The sequence below is a fragment of the Equus quagga genome, chromosome 5 (genome assembly GCF_021613505.1).
Source record: "Equus quagga isolate Etosha38 chromosome 5, UCLA_HA_Equagga_1.0, whole genome shotgun sequence".
Lineage (NCBI taxonomy): Eukaryota > Metazoa > Chordata > Mammalia > Perissodactyla > Equidae > Equus > Equus quagga.
In genome coordinates this window covers 12,139,719-12,152,016 of record NC_060271.1, presented here as the reverse complement: position 1 = coordinate 12,152,016, position 12,298 = coordinate 12,139,719, and the positions used below count along the sequence as shown (strand labels likewise).

Sequence of the window (12,298 nt, the reverse complement as noted above, 5' to 3'; positions counted from 1 at the left end):
TATAGATCTCTCCACCCACATTCTCTCCTGACAGTTCTTTAGCTTAAAGATATTCATGTCTATTCATCTATTTTCTTACCTGCCCACCAACTCAACTCCAACCATGCATTCATCCGCTCACCCATCTGTTCGTTCAACCCTCTGCCCACCCACCCAATCACCATCTTATCCATACACCCACCCACTCATTCATGAATCTATTTATCATCCATCTACCTATCCACTCCATCCACCCAATTTCTCAAGTCCTCATCCATTTATTGTTCTTCCAGGGGCTTCTCCAGAGGACCTAGAGCCTGGAAAGTATATAGGGAGGCTCCAAGGGGCTCTTGGGGAGCCCCTGGGGATTCTTCCAGGTGAGGACAGCTGTGGCCCAAGGTCCCAGCCTATAAGTCTGTCTCCTGAAGAGAGTGCGGCTACCTTGTCCCTAGCCTAATCTCCCCTCAGAACCCCACTCGGCCACTCTTGCCCCCAGGTATATTCTAGTAACTGGCCCCTTCGAATCGGCTGCTATGAATCAGATGGCTTCACCCAGCCATCTCCAAGCATGGACAATCTGTGAGGCTCACCTCCAGGCTGCTCCAGGATGCAGGACACCAGGTAATGTTTACTTAACTCTGGGAAGGGACGGAGTCCAACTGGTGAGGATGCTGAGCTGGACCATTCTTGGAGAGAAAGGAAGTTACGTCTGAGTTTGGGCTGCTGAGATCATTGTGTTTCCCCTCAGCCTCCTGGAGAAGACTGAAGGGGTGGAAGTGAATGGATGCCTGCGAGGAAGGCGTTAAGATTTTGTGCCTTCCTGCTTCAGTCGTGGGGACTCAGGTACTCACTCCTCTGGTTCCTATAGCCTGGGTTTCTGTTGCCTCCATCAAATGGCTGCGGGAGCTTTCTGTCCTCAAAATCGCCCTCCTCCTCATGCCCTGCCTCCCATGCCCTGGTAGCTTGTCCTGGCTCTTCCTCCTCTTTGAGAATTGCCGCTTGGCCACACACGTACTATGTGATCTTGGGCCAGTCTCTTAACCCCCCTGAGCCTCAGTTTTCTACCATATGGGTGGCTATGAAGACTAAATGAGCTCACTTATGTAAGCTCTTGGCGTGCCTGGGGCTGGATCCCAGTGAAGCAGGCAGGAAACAGGACTGCTGGAATTCTGCTGCATCTCAGTTGTGGGGGTGAGGGAGTGGGCATGGTAGGACACGGCCAGCCACACAGGACTCCCCTGCCCTGCTGAGGAGCTGAGGTGGACAGAGACGAGGTGTGATGTGGGATCCTCTCTTTAAATCCTGGGAGAGGGATGCCGAGAGAAAACAGGGTAGCAGGGGAGGAGCTCCAGGCCCTGACTCAGCCTCTGTCCCCCAGGTCACCCCCTTTTCCATTCCCCGCATCCAGTATGCTACACAACACCTGTTCACTCGGGGTCTGTATGCAGATGGAGGGGCCACCCTTCTGGAGAAGCTGTACGTTTATGGGAACTTAGACGTGCGACATGGTAGAAATGGGATGGGGGAGGGGGCTGGAAGCAACCTTAGCCCTAGTGGGGTACCTGTGGGCCTGGGCTGGTGTGATGCTTCTGGCAAATTGTGTGACCTTAAGCAGCAAGTCACCCATCAGGCCCCATCTTCGGGATGTACATGTTCCAGGGATGGTGGTGGTGGGAATGGAAGTGTTTCTTTGGGTCTGACCTGCCTCTGTGGCTTATCTAAGGAGGGGGAGTTGAGTGGGTGTTGCCAAGGGCTGAAACGCTGTAACTGGCCAGATACATGACTGTAGTTCCTCAGTGAGGGGGACATTGTGGACCTCCGCATAAAGGGGTTGGTCAGCCAGCTCCGCCTGCCAGACCTACTCAAGTGTTTCTTGGCCTGGATCCTCAAGTACATAGTGAGTGTGGGCCCAGGGTGGGGAGGGATTCAGAGGGGGAGGGGCCCAGAGAGAAGAAGGGGCTCAGAAAGGGGAGGGGGGCTCACACAGCGGGTGGGGTAGGGCCAGAGAGGAGAAGGAGGCCCAGAGAATGGTGGTGCCTCAGATAGGAGTTCAAGAACTGAAAGGGGAAAAGGAACTGAAAGAGAAGGATGGGGGGCCAAAAGAGAGCAGTCTCTCAGAGAGGGGAGGGGGCTTCAGAGAGGCCCTGAGCGGGGAGGGCATCTTAGAGAAGGGGAATGGGATCTAGAGAGGGAGTGGAGGCCTAGAGGGGGCTCAGGGCTTGGTGCGGTGGTGGGGGGCTTGTGGGAGGAGCAGAGGGCTCCGTGTCAGTGTGCCGAGCAGAATCGCTCTTCCTGGACCCCTGTCCTGGGCAGGCTGGCATTGCCCTGTGGTTTCTGAAGTTGGTCTCCCCATCTCTAGGAGCCCCGAGCCAACCAGAATTTGGAAGAGATTCGTGGAGTAGGGTGGGTGGCCAAGTCTCCTTAGGTCTGCCTCACAAGAGTTTCCCATGGGGTGGTGGGAATTGGGTGAGGGGCGTGTGGCTAGAGTTGGCATCCACTGGGGGTGAGGGCTATTTAGACTTTGGGATCTAATTAGGGTTTTAGGGTCATGTCTGACACTGGGTTAAATGTAGACTTTTGAGTGGGGCTGGGATTGGGGCTGATTTGGGGCTGGGGTTTGATTTCGAGTTAAGCTCTGAGTTCAGGCTAGGATTGGGTTAGGTTGGGGTAAAAGTTGGGCCCGAGCTGAGGTTAGATTTGGGCTGGGGTTGAGTTTAAGACTGGGGCTGGGGTTGGAGTTGGTTTGAGTTGGGGTTGGGTTAAGGTTGGAATTGGGGTGGGGATGTGGTTGGGGAGGGTTCTGGTTTGGGCTTGTGTTTGCCCTTGGGCTTGGCCTGGTAGGGTTTGGAGTTGAGCTGCTGGTTGGGGCTGGGGCTGGGGCAGCCTGAGGGCTGACCTGGGGCCTCACAGGTTAGGGGAAGGAAGCTGTGATGCTAGGGGGAGCCTGTGAGTCCTTGCGCTGGCAGGCGAGGGGGTGTGGGGCATTGACCAGAGAACGTATACTCTTGGGAACGTTGGACAGGCAAGGTGGCTTGACCAGGGCACAAGACACCGGGTCATTTCCAGCCCATCAGTTGACTTGCAGCTTGCATCGAGGTCAGGCCTTGCCTCTTGGGTGTGATGTCCCCATTTATACAAAAGGGGGTCCTCCCATGCTGACCTTTGGACTTCCCAGAGTCCTCCTCATTCTCTAGGACACCCAAGAAACTGTGGGAGCAGCACGCAGTAGTGGAGGTGATGTGAGCCTCAGGAGATCTCGAGGGACTACTGGAGCAGGGGCAGCAGAGACCTGAGTGGTGACATGAGTAGTCAGACAGGGTGTGTAGTTCTGTCCTGACCTGCAGAGGAGGCCTGGCTGGACCTGGATGGGGAGGCCTGGTGACCTAGGAGGTTAATCTAGTCCATCTCACTAGGGCCAAGATGATATGTTGTCCCCAGATCACTGCAGCCTGAGACCCCCCTTCTTATCCCTTCACCTTGGCCCCTGGGAAGACCTTGACCCTCCCCAGATATCTCAATCTGCACCTCACAGCCTGGGAATTCTTCCTAGTGCCTAACTGGACTGGGCCTGGCAGCACCTGACCTTGTCCTGCAAACAGTGACCTCTGCCAGTCTTACATCTCCTGCCTCCCACTGGCCCTATAGGAATATCAACAAAAGTTCATAGCCAAGCGGAGGTCCCTCGACCTGGACGTGCTGCTGGCACCAGCTGTGGACCCTGCCTTCTACATAGGCTGTTCTGACAAAGCATTAGGTGAGAGGGCACGGGGTCCTGGTGGGGTTGAGACTGGAGGCCCAGGACTTCTGAGTCCTGCCACAACCTCTGTGGCCTTACTTCTTCTCCATTTACTACTTTTTTTTTTTAAGATTGGCACCTGAGCTAACAACTGTTGCCAATCTTTTTTTTTTCTTCTGCTTTTTCTCTCCCAATACCCCCAGTACATAGTTGTATATTTTAGTTGTGGGTCCTTCTAGTTGTGGCATGTGGGACGCCGCCTCAGCGTGGCCTAATGAGCGGTGCCATGTCTGCACCCAGGATCTGAACCAGCGAAACCCTGGTCCGCCAAAGCAGAGCATGCCAACTTAACCACTCAGCCACGGGGTTGGCCCCTCACTATTTTTTTTTACTTTCTTAAATTGAGATAAAATTCAGATAACATAAATTCACCCTTTTAAAGGGTACAATTCAGTGGTGTTTAGCATATTCAGAATGTTGTGCAACCACCACCACCACCACCTAATTCCAGGACATTTCCATCACCTGGAAAAGAAATTCTGTGACTGTTAGCAGACATTCCCAATTTTCATTCACTTTTTTTTAAAAGATTTTATCTTTTTCCTTTTTCACCCCAAAGCCCCCCAGTACATAGTTGTATATTCTTCATTGTGGGTCCTTCTAGTTGTGGCATGTGGGACGCCGCCTCAGCGTGGTTTGATGAGCAGTGCCATGTCTGCGCCCAGGATTCAAACAAGTGAAACACTGGGCCGCCTGCAGCGGAGCGCGCGAACTTCACCACTCCGCCACGGGGCCAGCCCCCCATTCACTTTTAAAATGAACTTTATTGAAGTATAATTTAGATGCAATAAAATTCATCAATTTTCAGAGTGTAATTTGAAGGTTTTTACAAATGTATATAGTTATATCAGCATCACATAATCAAGATATAGAATATTTCCTTCACCCGCCAAGTTTCCCTCATGTCCCTTTGCAAGTCCACCTCTCCCTCCCCGCGTCAACCACTGATCTGCTTTCTGTCATATAGTTTTGCCTTTTCTAGGATTTCATGTAAATGGAATCATAAGGTATGAGGCTTTTGTGTCGAGCTTCTTTCACTCAGCACATCCATTCACTCTTAACAGGCTTTCTGCTGCCCCACCCTTTAAAAGTGTCTTCGGCCCAGCCCCCCTGAAATGCAGGCCTCAGCAAAGGGCGGTGCTGGAGGCATCGCTGGGTCCCACGCCCAGCACAGGTGCGGGTCTTAGAGGGGATGTCAAAGCAGAATGAAAACCTGCCTCAAGCCTGGACTCCTCTCCCCTGGGGACCCCCACAGTGGCTGCCCAAAGGCATGTCCCACACCTGGCTCTGCTCTGATGTCCTCTGTTCACATCACTATACCTTCTTTGATGCTCACTCCCTGCACAGGTGGCTGCCTTTGCAACTCAGGGTCGCACTGCACACTCCAGCCATCCTGGAGCCCAGTGCACTGGAGCGCATGGGCTGAATCCTCTGCCACCCTCCAGCTGTGCGGCCTGTGACAAGCCACCCAACCTGTCTGCCGCCTCAGGTTCCTCATTTGTACCCGGGGAATAGTAATCCCAACCTCACAGGGGTGGAGAGGATTCAAGGAATCAGCAATGCAGAGAGGCCAGCACAGTGCCTGGCACGGAGTAAGGCTTCGATGATGCTGACTCTGCCTCCTTCCACCATAGGGAGGGCCAGAGGCCATTCAGGTGCCCTCTGGCACTGGATGGGCTATTCCAAACCCAAAGGGCTGCAGTTTCGAGAAGGACCCCCAGGGGGCGCTCACCCACATTCTTCCCCACCTGAGTTTTTTCCCAGCCTATTTCCTGGGCTTACCTGGATCTTCCTACAGAGAGCTTCTCCTACACGAACTTGTGCAACATCCTGAACTTCCCTGTTGGCGTGGTGCTGGTCACCACTGTGACGCTACAGGAGGAGGAGGAACTGGCCTTCTACAAGAGATGCTACAGAGATAGTAATGACAAAAATTTCCGGGAGGTCAGTTTCCCTCTCTGCACCTCTCCCCCAGGGACACAAACAAGGACTGATTCTTGCCTCAATCCCAGTTGGGGCGGGTGGGTGGGGCCGGCCAGTCCTACTGTTTACCCGTTATCACTTCTGCTGTGGTTTCACCGCATCCCTGAAGACCCACCATTTGACCTCCAAATCAGCCTCTGTCCTTGTCAGGGGAGAATGCTTTGCAAAACCAGTGCTCTCCTTGACACTTGTGCTAGGGAGAGGCGATCCCAGAGGCAGGGAAGTTGGAACAGGGCAAAGGCCTCTGGTTAGCAGTTTGCCCTGTAACTAGACTGGACACTGCCCCTCTCTGGGCCTCAGTTTCTTCACCAGGAAAATGGGAATTCAAACGTCTACTTTGCAGGGTGTGCCAAAGGTTAAATCGAAACAGAGTGAAGCAATTAGCATAAGGCCTTATATGAAGGAAATCTTCAAGAAATGCTACTATTACTGGTTCAGAGGTGGCTTCACAAAAGCAAATATTTCCATGGGCCTACTCTACTTAATGCATGGTCTAAAATAACAACCATGACTAGGATGAGAAAGAGAAATAGAGAGGGAGAAAGAGAAAGATTGACTCAAAAGTATGCATGTGTCTGAGTCAGACATTAAGTAACTTACTTTTTCTGGAAATTGATTTTAGTGCTAGAGTTACCCAGTGGAACTGCTGACCTGAATTCTGAGAAAATAACAATCATGATACCATCTAATGTGTTTTGAGCTCTTACTCTGTTCCAAGAGCTGTTTAAAAGTGCTGTATATATATTAAATCATTAAATCCCATAACCGTCCCATGAGGTTTTGCAAATGAGGAAATGGAGACACAGACAGGTTAAGGGGCTTGACCAAAGTCACACAGCCAGTTGAATTGGAGGAGCCAGGACTTGAAGCCCTGTGTCCTGGCTCCAGAGACAAAGGCAGATAAGAGTTTATATGATGTCATCAGAAAGCAATGAAAACACGTTTGAATTCCTACAAGTATGTTTGGATTTCACGGCAGGGACTCAGGCTCGGGCCCCATGATCCTGGGCCTGTGTTTGGGGTCAAGACACCTCTTTCACTACAGAAGTATCACAGGCTCTGGATCATGGATTTGCACATTCTTCTTTCCTTTGCTGAGAGCATTGGGTGGATACTCGGTTTTATATTTTACCGTAAAGTCAGCTCTCTGCACAGGGAGAAAGTTTTACATCTTAACCCTGGAGAATTGTAGGTAAATAAAGTCAGAACAGTTTTCCAAGTTCCACTGAGAGCTGAGAAAGCCTGGAATTTGGAGACCCAGGATCTCTCTACCTCAGTATGGATGGGGGATGAGATGTCTGTTAATCCATCCCTGCAGGAGGTGAGGAAGGCTGGGCAAGGGGCCTGTGGGCAGGAAGCAGGCCGAGGCCACAGACCCTCTCTCAGTGCAGGCCGTGGGAGGACCTGTGGGACTTCTGGTGTCTGTGCAGTGCATCGCTTCGCCGTTAGAAGAAGAGCTGCATCTCTGGTTCATGAAAGAGGTGGAGACCTTGGCCAAGAACCAGAGAGGATCAAGTGACAGGCCACTCCTTCTCCTGACGGCCTTCCTACATCCTCATGCAAGTCTACTTCCTTCCTTCTCATGAATACCATATCTGACTCATGTCTCCTCCTCCTGGAAGCCCACCAGATTCCTTTTCTTTGTAGTCCCTCTGTGTGAGTGCACAATACATGGACATCCCAGATCAGTCCAAGATGGAGAGCAGGGTGAAGGGCTCAATAAACATTTTCTGACTGGCTGGCCTCATGATCTCTGGTCTAGGTGTGGCTATGGCCTCCTGGTGGCCTTCTGCCTGCAGCTGCTCTCCTCCAGCTCAGTCCCCCAGATGCTATCCCAGATTGCAGCACAGGGAAAGAAGCCCCAAACTGAGAGTCTGGAGACCTGGGTCCAAGTCCTAGCTCTGTCACTGGTTTGCTGTGCAATGCTGGGCAAGTTACTTTCCTTCTCTGGACCTCAGTTTTCTCATCTACAAATTGAGGCGTTAGATTTGATGAGGTCCACGGTACCTGCTATCTTGACTATTCCATGAGCTGTGATCCCTAGGCAGTTCCCTGATCAAGAACTTTCCATGCCTCCCACTGCTGTCCACAGAAAGTTTCAGAGAGCAAGGCCGAGGGAGTGAAACCCAGTTAGAGCAGACCCTGGGTTGGGATCCAGACCCTGGGTCACAGTCCAGGGCTTTGCCCACAAACTGCTAATTTCTTGGCCTGACAGCACCTCCTGAGATCCTCCACAGTCTCCTGCCATGACTCCACCACAGCACAGCCTCCCTTTACTCCCACAAACGGGAGCCTTCTTGCTGCCACAAGCACACCTTGCGCTTCTGCCCCTGTGCCTCTGTTCATGCTGTTCCCTCCACCTGAACATCATCACCGTCTTCTCTATCCTTCAGGTCCTATGTCAAATGCCACTTCCTCCAGGAAGCCTTCTTTGATCCCTCCAACTCCCCCTTGACCTTCCCTTTATCTGAACTCTCTTGAGGTCCTCCCCCATCAAAACTTACCCTTCTCTTATTCCATTCCTCTTTATAGCCCTACTTCCAGTCAACTAGGCAAACTAATGAACTCATTCCTCCCTGTGCTTGATAGCACAGACCTTCTGGATCTAATATCTCAATGCAGAGGAGTGGAATTCATCCATCCATCCATCCTACGTTTGTTACCTCCTCTGAACATAAATGATGGAATTTTGGGCCAAAAAAGGCCTGAGTTTAACTAGGATAAAGACCTCAGGAATCATTAGAAGGGCAGCCCTGACTCAACCTACAATTGAAGGGACTATTTAGGATGTCTGGATGTAGGCGGGACAGGGCTATCGTTGACCTCACCCGGGGCCTCCACTTCTCTCCAGGCTCTACCACAGAGTCTGAGACCTCTGCTGGAAAAGGAGCCTCGTGGTTTCCCCTCAGTCAGGGTTAGGAGGGCTTCTGCTCTGTCCTCCCTTCCCCATAAGAGGGGGTCTAAGAGGCTGGGAGAAGGTGGGGGACAGAGAGGTTTCTATGCCTCCTGCCTCCTCTCCTGCGTCCCAAAGGCTGCAACAGTCTGGGCACCAGGGGGCAGCATTGAGCTTCACACAGCCCAGACATTACCCTGCTGTCAGCTCAGACCTGCTGTCACCAGGACTTTCCCAGTCTAAACTCCACTGCAGATGGGGAAACTAGAGGGTGGGGAGATGGAGACAGGGGGACCAGGAATAAGCTGAGTGCTTTGGCTTTGGGTTAAACATGTGCAGATTTTAGGAGATGAGGGTGGAATTCTATTTTTAGCTGAAATTAGCCTGGGGAAGTAAGGGGCAGAGTAAATGGGAAGCGCCATCCTGGGGCCAGACCTCTCTCCAAGCTGGGCTTTCTCTCTTTCTCTTGAGCTGACATTTGGGGTCAACAACTGCCTTCTGCCCCGTTGCCAGCTCCAGCTCATGCGCTGACCTCTAACCTCTCACTGCCTGCCAGCACCATCTTCAGCTGAAATCGCTCCCTGGTCTGTGTGACTGTGGGCAGGTCACTGGCTTCCTCAGAGCCCCTCACCACAGGGGCTGCTCTGTGGTTGTGTGGAGGGTGCATATGGGACCTCGGGGACAGGGCACGCCTCTTCCTCCCCTTCCCACTCCTAGTCCTTCCCGCGAGGGCTTGATCTGGGCACCACACACATCCAGCTTCTGGCTCTGCCTCCTCCGGGGCCTTGGGCAAGTCTCCAAGCCCATTTCTTTTGTAAGATGGAAATAATGACTACGTCTGCCACAGCCTTAGGATGAGGCAACCACAGAAGGTGAAGGGCAGGTGGGTGAGAGGCTGGTGCAGGTCTGGGAGTCTGTGTCCGGAATTCACAGGGAAGAGCCAGCTCCTCGGGGGAGCCTGTCTGAGAGCAGAAGCGTGGGTCACTCCAGGGAAAGAATTTAGCTCAGAAACAGGAGAAGCGGGGGAGCGGTTCTGAGGCGCCTTTGGGAAGGGTCGCTTCGAGTTCTGGCCTTGTTTCTGCGCTGTGGGAGGCAGGTAAGACCTACTCCCTTTCTGGGCCTGTTTCCCCATTGACTGCATGGGGAAGGGGTGTCCGCGTGTCCCCCACCCCGCGCGGCCCCCATTCATTTCGAAGGCTCTGCTAGTCCCCCGCGTCGCCCCCCACGGCCCAGGAACTGTCCCGGCCTCACCCTACCCGCCGCACTCGAATGTCGTCACCCCGCCAGGTCTCCAGTGGGCGAGACAGACAGACCCCGGCGGTGGCGCCCCCTCCGCTCCCAGGCACTGACGGACAGACGGCCCCGGACGCCACCAGCCCAGAGTCCGGCTCCCTCCCCGGCTGCTCAGCAGCTCGCGCCGCGCTCGGGCCACCCCGCCCGCCGCGTCTCCCCGGGCGCCCGCATTAAAGCGCATATGCAAGCCATGAATTATCAACTGAAAGGAGTCAATTACCGGCTCTAAAAACGAGTGTCTGCGCCCGGAGCGCCCGGGGCCATCCGCCTATTTACGGAGCGGTTTCCCCCGCCCGGCCTCGGGAGGGAGAGAGATGGGGAGAGACGGAGCCCGAGACCGGGAGGGAGAGAGCCGTGGGGAGAGAGACTGGGAGCAAGAGAGCCAGAGATCCGCAGAGACTGGGAGAGACAGAAACTGGATAGGAAGGAGAGACAGAGAGAGACACGCAGCGACTCAGACGAGGCAAAGGTAGCTCGGGTCCCTCTTCTCCCCAGGGCAGGGGGGAGACTTGGAGCCCCCAGGACCTCAAAGGCCCTGTTCCCCTCCCCCAGCGTGGGGGAGGCTGGACTGCTGGCTGGGGCACTGGGGAATAGATGCGGGGCTCAGGGAGAGACAAGGGGGGGAGGCGCCTGTCCTGGCTGGAAACCCGGGAGCTGGCTGCAGCATTGTCCAGTGTGAGGTGAGCTGGGCAGCATGACCTTGAGAAGAGGGAGGTGGGGGTGAGGAACACGCATAAAGTGAGGATAGAGCCTGATGTGGGGTGTCTGGGCAGTCCCTCACACTGAGAGAGAAGTGCTAAAACCGACCCCAGTGGGCTGGGGAAGCCCTGTCTGCCCCCAGGCTCTCACCCAAGCTGTTTCCTCCAACAGAAATGCTTTTCCTGCTGGGCTCCTACTCATTCTTTGACTTGGGGCCTCTCCAGCTGCTGTGCCTACCTTAGCCTCAGCGGACACCCTATTCTATTCCATGATCCAGGCCTGACTCCTCCGCCAGTGAGTACCACAGGGCCAGAGCTGGCTGGGTCAGTATTGTGCCCTCCAGAGGGAGCTACATAAGTATTTGCTGAATGAAGGAAGGAAGGAAGGAGTGAGCTGGGCTAGAAGCGACCTCGGCCTGGACTGAGGCTGTGATCAAGGCCCAGAGTTTGGAGGGAAAGGTCGGGTGTGAAGCGCTCCGTGCAGATCACACGGAAGGCTTCAAGACGCTCAGTGCTTGGATCAGGTCACAGTGACTGAGGACAGCCCTTGCTATGCAGGGGGCGGGGCAGAGGGGGGAACAGCAGGGCAGGGAGGGTAGGAGTGCAGGGAGCTGAGGCCTAGCTCACCAGCACCAGCAAGTTGCTGCCAGGGCCCCCGGGGCTCTGCCCTGTGCTTCAGGGCCCCTGGAATCCTAGGCCTCTTCTCTGGGGGGTGGGGACAGGGAACCCCCAGGAACTGTGAGGGAAGAGCAGGGTGGAAATGGCATGGAGGGAAGAGGCTGGGCTTGGGAATCAGAGCCTTCCTCTTCTGGCTGTGTGACTTCCGGCAAGCCTCTCAACTTCTCAGCCTCAGGTTCCTTATCTATAAAATGGGGACAATGCTGTCCACTTTTATGTGACTGTTCTCACATCTGCAGAGCACTTTCCCCAAGAGGGAAAGACCCTGCAGAAAGCAAGAATAAGAGCAGCTACTGTTCACTGAGGTTTACAGTGTGCCAAGCGCTGTGACTAGTGGATTCTCTCTCTCTTCCCCCGACAGCTTTCCGAGGGTTGAAGTCGCTCTGCAGACAAGGGAACCTAACCGGGCAAGGATTGGGAAGTGCAGCATCATGTTTTAAAGCCAGGTCTGACTCCGGAGCCTCCTTAACGCCTGCACCTGCATTGCGGGGCCTCCCAGACTTGGCCGGTGTCTCCCCCTACCCCGTTCCCTCAGCCCTTCCAGTCTGGCTGAGCCGGGATCTACCGAGGGGGTGGCTACACAGTGGGCACGACAGCTCAGGTCCAGCAGAGGCAGCCCCTGGGGTCTTGTTCCCACCACGATGTGAGCCGGGCATCAGCCTGACAGATCTGCAGCCCCTCCATGCCATTAGCAGGCAGCCAGAGGGGGTGTCTGCAAGCGCCAATGCTGGGGTTCCCGAGGCCGCTCGCCTATTAGTGGCTGGTGGCTTCACAGTGATTTATTGGGGCTTCTTCATTTCCCCTTGGTTCGCTATAAACATGTTTATACCACCAGAGTGACCGATAAATTTCCCTTATGAATCCCGTTATCTCCCCCATTAACCATCCGTCACCTTTTATGCGGCCACAACTGGCTGGGCCAGGGCACGGGGGCTGGGTGGGAGGCCGGCAGCCTGCGCAGCCTGTGGGCCCAGTGAA

At 54.3% G+C, this 12,298-nt stretch overlaps 1 long non-coding RNA gene across 1 annotated transcript; it reads left to right on the top strand.

Moving 5' to 3' along the window:
- Window positions 1-9,577: 9,577 nt before the first annotated feature.
- LOC124239025 (uncharacterized) lies at window positions 9,578-11,878 on the top strand. The gene is made up of 3 exons (XR_006888489.1): window positions 9,578-9,747; window positions 10,815-10,937; window positions 11,682-11,878. It is a non-coding gene; the product is annotated as an uncharacterized LOC124239025 (long non-coding RNA).
- Window positions 11,879-12,298: the final 420 nt, after the last annotated feature.